The sequence below is a fragment of the Megalobrama amblycephala genome, linkage group LG13 (assembly GCF_018812025.1).
Source record: "Megalobrama amblycephala isolate DHTTF-2021 linkage group LG13, ASM1881202v1, whole genome shotgun sequence".
Lineage (NCBI taxonomy): Eukaryota > Metazoa > Chordata > Actinopteri > Cypriniformes > Xenocyprididae > Megalobrama > Megalobrama amblycephala.
Window position 1 is genome coordinate 19,093,173 of NC_063056.1, and position 14,239 is coordinate 19,107,411.

The 14,239-nt window shown below is 37.3% G+C and overlaps 1 protein-coding gene across 1 annotated transcript in view; it reads right to left on the reverse strand.

The window, feature by feature from the left end:
• The window catches only part of LOC125242905 (carcinoembryonic antigen-related cell adhesion molecule 20-like), a 151,332-nt gene that overhangs the window by 91,618 nt on the left and 45,475 nt on the right, over positions 1 to 14,239 (reverse strand). The gene's annotated exons all lie outside the window — the stretch shown is intronic.

Here is a 14,239-nt window from a genome sequence, read left to right on the forward strand (position 1 = left end):
CAGGGAGCTTGAGTTTTACTTTCGCTTTCACAGTTGCATGTACTCTGTGTAGTTGGCGGTGCTGCACAAAGAGCTTAGAACCCAAGAGGTGACAATTTGGGTAACACTTTAGAATACTGTATCGTACTTACTGCATAACTAATAAGGAATTACTGCAGAATTAATCGGTAGTTCTTCATTAACACTCAAGTAACTACTATTAACTACTAAGGAATATGTGTTAACTAATCAGTATGTCATAGCGTTTTTTAATTGTGTTAAGTAACTATTAGTTAATCAGTAACTAATCAATTCAGTCATGCCTCCTGAAGAACTACGATTAAGTAACTACTAATTCAGCTTCAGGAGGAATAACTATTAAGTAACTATTAATGAACTGTGAAACTCAGTATCAGGTTATGGCCCTTTCTTCTTTACTACTAATGTTAGTTGATTTACTTAGATTTATGCCTACTGTACTGATATATATATATATATATATATATATATATATATATATATCAGTATATATATATGCTCTGCAAATATTGTTAAACATTCGTTCATTTGCGCCACTGTATGTTTCTGTCGGTGGGTGCTATAATGTTGCACGTCTTGCATCACATGCAGGTCAAAGTTTGAGCGCACACATGTAATATCTGTGAGTTTTGTAATATCTCCCGTTTTGCAAGAGAAAAGGGACTGGGATTCCAACTGTCAGCGGAGAGGTACATCGCTCTCGCATTATAACAATGCGCTGGCGACACTTAAACTAAACACTGTAGATACCACATTAATGAACTGTAGAATTAGAAGAAAGTTGTTTATTCATTTATGTTTTTTAAACGAATGGTGAATTCTTCGTGTTTTTCCTCGTGCTCGACCATTTCCGTGGATGGCGCTTGAGAGTGTTAATTTTTTTATTCAAGTGTTGTCTGCAACCAGAAAATCAGGATGGATCCATGACCTGCCAATACCTCAGGTATGTTTATGGCCTTATATATATTTTGTGTCTGTTTTTACTCAAGATATTTCACATTACTATTATAAAGTGATGCCAAATGAGTTCTGTATTTAAGGCAATGATCATTACCACATCATGCTCAAAGAATTACTTCAAACCCACTGATAATTAATAAAGAATTACCACATCATTCTCAAGGAATTACTAAGAACCTGGAACAGTATTCTAAAGTGAAAACAATGGGAACCCATTGATAATTAATGAAGAATTACCACATCATTCTCAAGGAACTACTAAGAACCTGGAACAGTATTCTAAAGTGAAAACAATGGGAACCCATTGATAATTAATAAATAATTACCACAACATTCTCAAGGAATTATTAAGAACCTGGAACAGTATTCTAAAGTGAAAATATCCTTGTGCATAAGTAATAAAGCCTAAAGTAGTACTAACATAAAAAATGTAATTTTACTTTAAAAGATGACACATTTTAAGAACATTTACATTTATTGCAGTGTTAATAACATTTTCAAAAAAAAAAAAAAAAAAAAAAAATATTTCCATACTACAAAACAATGAAAAAAGTGAACACTAAAACAAGAAAACAATACCAAAATTTTACATCAGATTACTAGGAACTTACCAAATATAACAACAGAAGACAGCAAATATGTGTATGCCTAAACTTCAACTTTCAGCCAATGGTTCTCTAATACATCTAATTCATGTTATTTTTTTCTGGCAAAGTCAATAAGCATGCCATTCTTCTTTTTTTCCTCGATGATGCTTCGAAGTGGCTCCCTTGTGCACATTTCTTTGCACTGTTTGGCAAACTCTGACAGTTTCTGGCCTCTGTGGAACTTTTCACGCAATGTCTTGTAGGCTTCAGCATCACAATACTCCAGCTCTGCTATCGCTGCCGTATCCACAACCGTTTTTCGATCCACCCCACACTTGTATTACGACACATTGATGTCCTAAGACACGAAACGATCGGTTTTTGTGAGAAACCGAACGGTATTTATATCATTTTTTAACTCTAATACACCACTATGTCCAACTGCCTTCATCCTCCATGTTAATAAGGTCAAATTGCATTCTGGACGGAAGTGATGTCGCGCGCGTAGACTTCAACGTGTGCTAGAGATCACTTCCGTCATGGAAGGATGAAGGCAGTTGGACATAGTGGTGTATTAGAGTTAAAAACTGATATAAATACCGTTCGGTTTCTCACAAAAACCGATCGTTTCGTGTCTTAGGACATCAATGTGTCGTACCACAAGTGTGGGGTGGATCGAAAAACGGTTGTGGATACGGCAGCGATAGCAGAGCTGGAGTATTGTGATGCTGAAGCCTACAAGACATTGCGTGAAAAGTTCCACAGAGGCCAGAAACTGTCAGAGTTTGCCAAACAGTGCAAAGAAATGTGCACAAGGGAGCCACTTCGAAGCATCATCGAGGAAAAAAAGAAGAATGGCATGCTTATTGACCTTTGCCAGAAAAAAATCACATGAATTAGATGTATTAGAGAACCATTGGCTGAAAGTTGAAGTTTAGGCATACACATATTTGCTGTCTTCTGTTGTTATATTTGGTAAGTTCCTAGTAATCTGATGTAAAATTTTGGTATTGTTTTCTTGTTTTAGTGTTCACTTTTTTCATTGTTTTGTTGTATGGAAATCTCTATATATATTTTTTGAAAATGTTATTAACACTGCAATAAATGTAAATGTTCTTAAAATGTGTCATCTTTTAAAGTAAAATTACATTTTTTATGTTAGTACTACTTTAGGCTTTATTACTTATGCACAAGGATATTTTCACTTTAGAATACTGTTCCAGGTTCTTAGTAATTCCTTGAGAATGATGTGGTAATTCTTCATTAATTATCAATGGGTTCCCATTGTTTTCACTTTAGAATACTGTTCCAGGTTCTTAGTAATTCTTTGAGAATGATGTGGTAATTCTTCATTAATTATCAATGGGTTCCCATTGTTTTCACTTTAGAATACTGTTCCAGGTTCTTAGTAATTCTTTGAGAATGATGTGGTAATTCTTTATTAATTATCAGTGGGTTTGAAGTAATTCTTTGAGCATGATGTGGTAATGATCATTGCCTTAAATACAGAACTCATTTGGCATCACTTTATAATAGTAATGTGAAATATCTTGAGTAAAAACAGACACAAAATATATATAAGGCCATAAACATACCTGAGGTATTGGCAGGTCACGGATCCATCCTGATTTTCTGGTTGCAGACAACACTTGAATAAAAAAATTAACACTCTCAAGCGCCATCCACGGAAATGGTCGAGCATGAGGAAAAACACGAAGAATTCACCATTCGTTTAAAAAACATAAATGAATAAACAACTTTCTTCTAATTCTACAGTTCATTAATGTGGTATCTACAGTGTTTAGTGTAAGTGTCGCCAGCGCATTGTTATAATGCGAGAGCGATGTACCTCTCCGCTGACAGTTGGAATCCCAGTCCCTTTTCTCTTGCAAAACGGGAGATATTACAAAACTCACAGATATTACATGTGTGCGCTCAAACTTTGACCTGCATGTGATGCAAGACGTGCAACATTATAGCACCCACCGACAGAAACATACAGTGGCGCAAATGAACGAATGTTTAACAATATTTGCAGAGCATATATATATACTGATATATATATATATATATATATATATATATATATATATATATATATATATATATATATATATATATATATATATATATATCAGTACAGTAGGCATAAATCTAAGTAAATCAACTAACATTAGTAGTAAAGAAGAAAGGGCCATAACCTGATACTGAGTTTCACAGTTCATTAATAGTTACTTAATAGTTATTCCTCCTGAAGCTGAATTAGTAGTTACTTAATCGTAGTTCTTCAGGAGGCATGACTGAATTGATTAGTTACTGATTAACTAATAGTTACTTAACACAATTAAAAAACGCTATGACATACTGATTAGTTAACACATATTCCTTAGTAGTTAATAGTAGTTACTTGAGTGTTAATGACGAACTACCGATTAATTCTGCAGTAATTCCTTATTAGTTATGCAGTAAGTACGATACAGTATTCTAAAGTGTTACCACAATTTGATACTTTTCAAACATCTGAGGTATGTAATGTAGTTAGCCTACTTTATTGAGTATTTACATTTTATGCAACTTTACACATTAAAGCTGAAATCCAACCTGAATGATGACAACACAGAATAAAATACTATCACTAGTGATCATCATATCCTTTTAACAGTTTATTTTACACACTTTGTGTTTAAGTCTTCCACTTTTTTCACAAAACCTTTGCTCTCTAGAAGAAACCCATGTTTGGGTTAAAATTCATTGAAGTTCAAGTATTAGCATTATAAACACTGAATTAATACCAACATATGAAATTAAATTGAGGACATGCATCAGAAAAATTGGGAATGTTGGACAATATATGAATATAACAGCTTGATTTTGCAGTGTTGTCTAATGTCTGTTAAAGCAAAAGTGTCCAAAAGGAATTAAGCAATATCGGACACAGCACTGCATCATGTATTATAAGATCATTATGTTTAGTGTGATCCATTAAAACGTACAGTATAGCCTATTTCAATTCAGACCTAGTGATACTATTGTTACTATTACTCCACTAGGTCTGAAATATATTGTTTGCTGCAAACATGATGATCTTAAATGTATTAATTATTAATTCACTATTCCTAAATGTGTAAAGTTGCATAAAATGGAAATACTCAATAAAGTAGGCTAACTACGTTACCTCAAATGGATGAATGGTTGGATTCCACAAATGGTAAAATAAAACATATATAAGACAATACAACATTTACTGTAGGTGCTATACAATTTACTGGTGACTTAATTTAAAAAACTGTTCTATTGCGCTTCTGATTTGGAAGTGAAATTCGCCGATTTTGGGTGCGTAAAATGTGAAGGATTCTATGGTCTAGTTAGTATTTTCAGGCCATAATGGCGGCAGCGCTACCGGAGCGCCATCTAGTGACTGTTACCCAAAAAGTATCAAAGTGTCGCCTCTTAGGTTCTATACTCTTTGACGCGGTCTAGTAGCTCGAAAGATTTTTTTACTTCTCTTATGAAAATTAACCATGGTTTTTATACAAATAAAACAAAAAACTCTGTTTGATTATTTAGTTAACCATGGTAACAACAAATGTTGCTGTAGTGGTTTTGCTACACTATATAGTTTATGGTATTTGTAGTAAAACTATTATACAAATAGTATCAATCTGACAAAAAAAATCATAGTTACCACACTTTTACTATAATAAAACCATGGTAAATTTTCATAAGTGTTCACGATAGTTTTCAATGCACTGCAACCCCTTAAGCTGTGACTTATTCATGATACAGCACTAGCCTCGAGTACCTTATTGCTTTTATAAAACGTTTACCACACAATACAAATATATAAGACAGAAATATGTATCAATGCAACTTTCATGAAAAGTTGCATTGATACATTCTATACATTCGGTATGTTTTTCTTCCTACCTTCCTTCCTTCCGCCCGCCGGAAAAAAATAGTCCCTGACCATAAACAGCAACAGAAGTTACATTTTCACACCATTAGATGGCGGCAAAGACTGTCTTTATGAGTGTGTCAGTCAGTATCGAAGACTTTGGCTGCATCCGAAAACCAAGGCAGCTGACTTGTTGCCTCGCTGCCCTATCAGGCAATGACTTGTAAGGCAGCATTTGTGCATGAAGGCACCTCACAAAACTGATTTCAGACAGACTTCTGAGGCAGTGTAACAGTTTAATGGTCTACTTAAAAGAGCTTTGGTGAGAACTAAACAAATATTTAATTATTACAGTAGTAATATCTCGCTAGAAATGACATCAAAAGTGGAAAATGTTGATCAAAAAAGTACATTTACACACAATCTGCCCAGCAAACAACTTTCGGACCCATCTTTATCTTGCTATCAATCAGAGGAAGGTATCTCAGGAAACAGAAAATGAACCTAACATTGGATTTGGACGTACCTTGATGCCTTCCTACCTTGAAATGTGTCCTCTGAAGGCAGCATTTTCCAGTTTTCGGACGCATACTTTTATATTGAAAAGTCTAAATTGTTTTGAAAATGGAACAAGATGCAACTGACAAATGCTTTGACTAGCACTGTTAGTCACATAAAAAAAAAACCTTAAACGTTAAAAGGACAAGATAATACATTGGACATTTAAACAGATTTTTTATTATGAACATAGGACTGACCTGAAGGAAAATGCTAAATCTGAATGCAGGTAATAAACTGTCATGATCACCTGCTGAAGTGCCCTGGTTAGCCACTAGAGGGCACCCCACCTCGGACTATTGCTCACAATCACGGACTCCATCTCCCATAATCCTTTGTTCCAGTCATCATTGTTCATTGCACACAGCTGTTATCACTCTAACATAACTATCATTATATTTAATGAATAATCCAGAAACTCACTCTCTCAAATTTCTGTGAACCCATCCCATAAACTGCAACTAGCATCCCCAATGAAGCTAACACACAGACAGAACCAGGTGTCCTGTTACAGAAGGTCAGGCCTGTCCTCGAGGTCTGAATACACTTGTTCAGAAAGGAATGGAGGTGCAGGCTTTTCACCCAGAAGTTTTGGTCCAGGGCAGAGAGGTATAATTATCCTGATGCGGTCCTCAAGGACGTCTTCAAACATTGTTTGGATGAACACTTTCCCCTGAGTGACATCAAAGAATATACACTAACAAGAAGCGACACTCAATAGAACGTTCCATTGCAACACCGGCGACCAGCAGCGGCCCTGAGTAATTTATAAATAAATATAATTTAGAAAACTAGTCAAAATATTTATTAAATGAACATGGATGAGATGGGAAACATGTAGGACTATATATAGAACATTTAGCCATTTAGAGAGATTTGAGTGAAGATTCAATGGCCCAATCATAAACAACTGCTTCATTTTTGATTCAGCCTTTTGAATGAATCGTTTGAATAAATGACTCAGTGGCTCACTCATTAAGACGGTCACTTGCCGCCATCTACTAGTGGTTTAATTTCATGTTTAAAATGATAAATTTCCCACTAACATTTCATATTTGTATATTCAAAAATATTTAAAGAATCTCATAACATTATTGAATGCAGTTGTACTTTTTCAGTGTAAATTATTTAATATGGTAACAGCCCTATAGTGTCTTACTATTTTAATTTATCAAATGTAAGAATTTGAAATAAAAGATGAAACATAAATTTAATTAGATTGGGGGGAAATGCCCTTTATGAAGGTTAATAAAATGCCCCAAATAACAAAAATATGCAGATTTAAATATGTCACTGCTGATAAAACACTGATGAGAATGTTGCTTGTTTCAGAAATTATATTTACAACACACACACAAAAATCCTTTTTTTTTCCAGACAAGTAAATCACCAATTTAGTTGTCCAAAGGACAAGCACAAAACAAGGCTTAATGTCGAGCACTGTATTTTGTATTTATATTCTCTCCTTTAATTGTAGCATCACTTATATTTGATACTGACACAAAGGAGAAGGCACAGGCCTACAGAAAGATTTTATTGTCATCAGATGTAGCTTTGCACACTACCATGCATGTACCATCTATGATTTTGATCATGGCAGAGGGCTCTCTCAACTTGTTATATTTTACAGTTTATCAAATTATACGATTTTGTAGTCTTTGCATACATGTGCACTCCTCAAAAGCCTGAAACCACAGAGCACCCCCAATTTAAGCCCTGATCATGAGTGATTTTTTGTCAGTTATATACACTGTTTAATTGTCCAGTAATAGATTAAAGATTAAAGTCCAGTTGAGCTGACAGTAAAAATACACTAGTCCCTTCTGCTATAAAACCATAAACTCTTTAATTACCACTATGATAAAAAAGGTACAAGAGACAGAAGAGGCTGAACGACTGAATATCAGTTACACACACTGAGAAACACCTTTCCTGTCAGTGATTGTAATGTGTCATGTGACATCAGATTTACACCATGTTTTTGCACCATGTCCTGTTGTTCTTGAACATATCACATGTTCTCCTTTGTTCAGTTTCCCGCCTTTAGTTTGTTGCCTTGTTTACTCATTTGATTAGTGTCCTTGTTTCAGGTGTGTCTTGTTTATTAGCTCATTAGTTCCCTTATTAGTTCTTGTATAAGTACTCCTTGGTTTGTTCACTCTTTGTCCTGTAATTGTTGTATGTTGGATGTGTTTACCTGCCTTTTTTAAGTATTATTAAACCTTTGAGTTCTATATGAAACCATCTTGTCCTATCTTCTTCCTCCTGCGGTCACACCGTGACAAGGTTATGTTAAAAACAAACATTTGAGAATATATATTAAATCCACTATTTTATATAGAATTGTCCTATATAGTATTTAATGCAATTACATCAGAAGTAACTATAGTAAAATTACAGAAAAATTAAGAGTAATCCCGTACTTTACTTTTTCAAGGGAAAAGTAATTAAATTACAGTAATGAATTGCTTAGTAATGCATTACACCCAACACTGATTAAGAAATGGTTTGTTTAGTGGAATAAAATGAAGCAACTTCACAGTACTAATACTGTATATTACTTTTGAAGTTGTTCAAATTGGTTTCTCCAAAAATTTACTCGCATGGTATTATTCTGGCAACACTGTATGGTAGGAGAACTGTAAATTAACAGGAAAATACTAACAGCAGCAGGGATTGCCAGTATAGTTTATGTTAGTGAGCACTTCTCCTTTGCCAAGATAATCCATCCACCTCACAGGTATGGCATATCAAGATGCTGATTAGACAGCATGATTATTGCAAAGGTGTGCCTTAGGCTGGCTACAATAAAAGACCACTCTAAAATGTGCAGTTTTACTGTATTGGGGGGGTCCGAAAACCAGTCAGTAACCACCATTTGCCTCACGCAGTGCAACACATCTCCTTCGCATAGAGTTGATCAGGTTTTTGATTGTGGCCTGTGGAATGTTGGTCCACTCCTCTTCAACGGCTGTGCGAAGTTGCTGGATATTGGCAGGAACTGGAACACGCTGTCATATAAGTCGATCCAGAGCATCCCAAACATGCTCAATGGGTGACATATACGGTGAATATGCTGGCCATGCAAGAACTGGGATGTTTTCAGCTTCCAGGAATTGTGTACAGATCCTTGCAACATGGGGCCGTGCATTATCATGCTGCAACATGAGGTGATGGTTGTGAATGAACGGCACAACAGTGGGCCTCAGCAGGGACGTGCACAGGGGGGTTGCTCAGGTTGCCCGGGCAACTGCCCATATGCCTTTCTCGACTCACGTCGTCCTTTCGAGGTGGAAAAAAATAAATAAAAAAATCGTACAATGGATGCAGAATTTCACATAGGCCTAGATAAAAAAAATAAATAAATAAATAAAAAATCGCAAAGCCTCATTCACTTCCATATTCGGGCACCCGTCCGAAAGTGAAAGTCAGTAGGGGAAGGGCAAACTCTGTTTACGTGGCAGCAGCGCTGCACGCGAGCAGCACCTGAGCTGGGCCTGCATGAGCGGCACTAGAAGGAGATTGTCGCGGTTGTCGGGTGAGACGACTTAACGTTGTCGGTAAGGCGACTAAGGTTATAATCGTTAACGAAAACGAACGAAAAAACGAAAACTAGGTTGGAAAAAACATCGTCGTTAACTGAAATAAAAAAAATATATAAAAACGAGGGGGGGGGGGGGTTGCCCTTTTTTAGGTCAGAGCAACTGCCCCTCAAAATTCCTGTGCACGTCCCTGGGCCTCAGGATCTCGTCACGGTATCTCTGTGCATTAAAAATGCCATCAATAAAATGCACCCGTGTTCGTTGTCCATAAAATATGCCCCTGCCCATACCTGTCACGATCACCATCTGTTCCTGTCATGTTCCTGTCACTTCCCGGACTACATTTCCCATCATCCCCCCTGTCAATCACATGCACTCACTCCACCAATCACCTGTTGCCACATACAGCCATGCACACTCCACACTAATCACCACACCCAGCTGATACGCATTACCTGGACTATAAAGGACTCACACACACACCACCTCACCGCGAAGTCTTGATTACACCTGTAACAATTCTGAGCGTTCTTACCCTGTTTGCCTGTCTGTTATTGATCCTGTCTGTTTCCTGTTTTACGATCCTGTGCTGCCTACCTCTGACCCGTGTCTTGTATACCGTCTTGTGAGTTATATCTGCCTGTCCTGATCATTGCCTGTTCCTTGACCACGATTCTGCCTGTCCCTTGCTGTTCCTGGTTGCTCCTGATTGACCCTGCCTGTACGACTACTCTCACTTTAATAAAAGCTGCATATGGATCTTACCATGAGTCCCACCTCGTTACAATACCATAACCCCAACGCCATCATGGGCCACTCGATCCACAACGTTGACCTCAGCAAATCACTCACCCACACGACGCCATATACGCTGTCTGCCTTCTGCCCTGTACAGTGAAAACCGGGATTCATCCGTGAAGAGAACATCTCTCCAAAGTGCCGGACGGCATCGAATGTGAGCATTTACCCACTCAAGTCGGTTACGACGACGAACTGCAGTCAGGTCAAGACCTCGATGAGGACGACAAGCATGCAGAAGAGCTTCCCTGAGATGGTTTCTGACAGTTTGTGCAGAAATTCTTTGGTTATGCAAACCGATTGTTGTAGCATCTGTCTGGGTGACTGATCTCAGACGATCTTGGAGGTGAAGAAGCTGGATGTGGAGGTCCTGGGCTGGTGTGGTTACACGTGGTCTGCGGTTGTTAGGCTGGTTGGATGTACTGCCAAATTCTCAGAAACGCCTTTGGAGACGGCTTATGGTAGAGAAATGAACATTCAACTCATGCAACAGCTCTGGTGGACATTACTGCAGTCAACATGCCAATTGCATGCTCCCTCAAAACTTGCGACATCTGTGGCATAAAACTGCACATTTTAGAGTGGCCATTTATTGTGGCCAGCCTAAGGCACACCTGTGCAATAATCACCCTAGTGAAAAAAAAGTATGCTAAGTATACTTGCAGCCAGACTAATTTTCAGTATATTTCAAATGTTAATGATTAGTTAACTTAAAGTGTGCTATTTTGAAACAACAAATTTTGTACTAAGTATATTTACTAAGTATACTAAGTATAGTTGTATAAAAGCACAACTTTAAGTATATTTAGTGTACTTTAAATTGGAACAACTTCAAGTATACTTAGTACACTTTAAGTATATGCCTGTGGAGGGACTAATTACAAGCTTGATTAGTGATATTAAAGTGTACCTAATTTGTATTATAAGTTTACTTTATTTGTGTAATAAGTATATTTTATTTGTGTTATAAATATACTTTGTGTTATAAGTATACTTTAGTTGTGTTAAGTACACTTTATTTGTGATTTAAGTACACTACAAACTAATTACGAGTGTCATCCGAACACACAAGCAATATACTATAGTGAGATAAATACTATATACTATATATACTATAGTGAGCAATATACTATAGCAATATACAAAGGAGAACTTTGCTTTGTTAAAGGAAACTACACAATCAAGCCAGGAATGTTAAAGTAATGTCAAGGATGAGGACCAGACTCAAGAGAACCTATGTCTGGAAAGTGCAGACCAGAAATCAAAGTCAAGAGATCATAAAGAAACTATTGTCATCATAAAAGAAACACCAAATCCTAACAATCACTTTATCATTTGCTTCTCAGAGTGTAAAAGACTAGAAGCATTAGTTGCTTGGATGATCAAGTTGAGAAAACTTAACCTAATGGTAGTGTTTTAGAAAGACTTGTTAAAAGCTTTGTTTTATTGGAGACAAATTATTAAGGGGAATAAGAGTTTGTGGTTGTAGCAATTTATTCCTTATGTTATCAAATGTTGTATTATGGCTCCTTTATGTATTTTGTGTAATTGTTATGAATGTCCACCATAAGCAATTAAAGCCGAGTTCAGACTGCACGATTTTCAAAGTAGTCGGGTCACTGTTCTTTTCACACTGCATGACTATCTTGGCCAGCATTCAGTCGCTGCTGTGTTCAAACTGCACGATGGATCGGCGACAGAAGGTTTCACACTGCATGATAGGAAGAATCGCCGACAACTCTGTCTGTCACGCAAACTACGTTTCACAACCAAAAACACGCGAGATGTGACAAGGAAACAACGCGATATCACACGTGCAAGACCGGAGTTATTATTATTATTATTAAAAATGGTAGCCCGCAAGAAGCTTGCAATACGAATTGCCTGTGCGCTGATTTGCAGCGAAAACAAGAAAAAGAAAAGAAGAATATGGAGGAGGAAATGGTTGAGGAGACTGTGGATTGTGTGTTGGAGGTAAATAAATAACTTTTCAATGTGCTGCTGTTGGATGGTCAAGCAAATGTTTGTGCTTTGGTTCTGTTTGATATAATTGTAATGTTTGTGTGTACAAAGCCATGCTTGCTGATGTTGTGGTCTATAACTCCTCCCCGAACTCCCCGCTGCTCTGTATCTTGCTCTCTCATTGGCTGTCGGTCATCGCCGATGTAGTTTCCAGTCAGAACACTTTTCACACTGCAGGATTTTGAATCGCCGACAGGTCCAGATATTTAGCATGCCAAATATCTCACGGGTGTCGGCGACTGGTCGGCGATTCTCTCAGATCGCGTCTTTGCTCATTCACACTGCGTGATTGTCACTCACGTGAACGAGCACCGATTTGCCTGTGATTTCGGGCATTTGTCGGCGATTTCTCAAAACCTGTCGGCGAGCCAAAATCGGGGCTAAAATCGTGCAGTCTGAACTCGGCTTAAGGGGCCGGTGTGTAGGAGCCATTTTAATGCAATACATGTTTTGTCCATTGGGAGTCGCTCTAATGTGGCTGTATATTTAGAGCACGGGGTTAATGAGACGACAGGTGTGTTTGGTGGCTGGGAGGCAAACAGTTTTTGACCGTGCTAACCGTGCTAAGCCATACATCAGGGGTCATCAACTATATTTGTCCAAGGGCCAGAATTTTTCTCTGCAGACACTGTAAGGGCCAGATACTCGTAATATAAACTAAAATTCGAATTGTATCCTAATATGTTATTATTTGATATACTAATTCTAATTCCAAATTTATTTTATTTTTTACATATTACCTGTACTGCAGCAAGCCACCAGGGGGCGATAGCGATATTTTAGGCTTCATATTTGTGAGGCTGTCAAGCTGTCCATCACTGTCACGCAATTGTGCGCTAATCCCAGGCAAGGAAAATTTTGACATTTGTGAAAAAATGAGCACGTGAAACAATAAAAGATGTTCAATGAGAGAACGCGTTTATCGTCATTCTTGACTGAAGGCAGGCTATGGCACAAGCTACTTTTCAGAAGGGGTTTTTTTTTCGTTAGATTTAAAAAATAAATAAATATGGAACGGACCCGAATATTCAAATATTCGTTCGGTGGGTTGGTATTCGATTTGAAAATTTGACATTCGAATATTTTTTTATTTTTATTTTTGCACACCTGGGATCCCCCGCGAAACGATTCTCATTCCCCCTTGAATAAGGCCGGCGACACACTGGCTGCGTGAGCGTCTCAGCTGCGTGGCGTGTCCGTTTTTATTTCGGCTCCCATATTTAACAGGTTGGAGTTTGCACACTGAGACACGCGTCTCAGGCGCGCTCGAGCCACGCGGAAAACGCGTGCATGCTAGAAATAGAACCGACGCGTGTTCCAGCAACGGGAGTGTTCAGAACAGCGGAGTTTGTATGGACCGAAGTGCATGTCTGAGCTTGTGTTTTGTTGCTTTGACACTGTGGAAAATACAATAATAGAAACAAAATGTATTAGCATTTTTACCCGTTATTATCAATCTAAATTAATCTCGTTTTTAATTTAACTTAATTTCGTTTTTCTTTATTTAAATTTCATTTTTCTTTATTTAAATTTCGTTTTTTCTTTATTTAAATTTCGTTTTTGTTTATATAAATTTCGTTTTTTCTTTATTTAAATTTCGTTTTTTCTTTATTTAAATTTCGTTTTTCTTTATTTAAATCTACCCTTACTGTGCCAATTTGTTAGTCAGAAAAATATTAGACTACCTTAAAAGTATTGCTTAATTTAACAGACCTGTGTGTGTGCGTTTTATATCACTAGTGCAGTGTCCGTTCTCGGAGCATAAGCCCTGCCCGCATGAGGTGCGCCGCTTACCGCTCGCGCTGCTCTGACTGTAGTTTACTAAAAGTTTATTAATTCTGAATGTGTCGCGTCTCGCG